We start from the raw sequence: 1,266 nt of genomic DNA, 5'->3' as shown, positions 1-1,266 counted from the left end.
TTAACTCACAATCCACTGGGATTATGGGTGTGAGTGCTGCTAGGATTATGGGTGTGAGTGCTGCTGGGATTATGGGTGTGAGTACTGCACCCAGCCTGGGGCAGAGAGCCTGAATGTACTTGAAGGGAGACAGACTTGCTCTCAGTAGCCATTGTTGCTGCTGCTCCTCCCTTGTGCTCTTGCTCTTTGCAACCACCATGAAAGGCTGCCCTCTGCCATGTGCCGCTCTTCTTTGGAACCAGCCAAGTATGGACCGAAACCTCCAGTAACTGAGCTAAATAAACCTTTCTTTCCTTCATTTTGAGTGTTGGGTATTTTTTCCAGCAATGACAGAAGAGTAACTGAGACACACATCTAGGTCTTTGATTTTTTTGGAACCGGGGATTGAACTCAGACCCTTGCGCTTGCCAGGCAAGCACTTATTCTACTGAGCCATCTCCCTGGCCCCTCTTTGATCTATTTTAATGTTAGTTTAGTGCATGGTGATAGATAGACATGGGTCTAGTTTTAGTCTCTGGCATATCGAAGGTCATTGTTTCCAGCACCATTTATCAAAGAGGCTAGCTTTCTTCCAGTGAACATGTTTGGCCCTTTTTGTCAAAGATGAGATGACTGTGTTTGTAGTCATGTCTGCATCTTCTAATCTGTTCCATTGATCCTCAGGTCTGTTTCCGCCCCCCTCCCCCGCCCCCCAAAATGCTGATTTTATCACAATAGCTTTGTAGTATAATTTCAAGTTGGGGATTGTGATGCCTGTTGTCTTGCCTTTGTTGGCCAGGATTGCCCATGCTATTCTAGATCTCTTATAGTTCCAGGTGAATTTTAGTAATGTTTTCTCCAAATCTGTGAAGTATGCTGATGCTATTTTAATCAGGATTGCACTGAATGTGTGTAACAGCTTTGGGAGTATGGCCATTTTCACAATGCCAATTCTTCCTATCCAGGAGCAAGGACTATTTCTGCATTTTCTGAAATCCTCTTTGATTTCTTTTCTCAGAGTACTGTAATTTTCACTCTTTAAATCTTTTACTTCCTTTGTGAGGTTCATTCCTAAGTATTTCTCTTTTTTTGGATGTTATTGTAAAAGGCATGGTTTCTCTAATTTCTCTGTCAGTGAGATTGTTGCTTCTGTACAAAAATGCATGGGCTGGGGGGCTGGTGAGATGGCTCAGTGGTCTAAAGCACCTACTTAGAACAAGCTAAGCTAAGCTAAGCAAAAGCACAAGGACTGTGGTTCAATCCCCCAGCACCACATGCCAGCCCACC

The sequence above is a fragment of the Octodon degus genome, unplaced genomic scaffold (assembly GCF_000260255.1).
Source record: "Octodon degus isolate 3935 unplaced genomic scaffold, OctDeg1.0 scaffold00036, whole genome shotgun sequence".
Classification (NCBI taxonomy): domain Eukaryota; kingdom Metazoa; phylum Chordata; class Mammalia; order Rodentia; family Octodontidae; genus Octodon; species Octodon degus.
The sequence above is the reverse complement of the archived record's forward strand: the minus strand, read 5'-3'. Positions refer to the sequence as shown.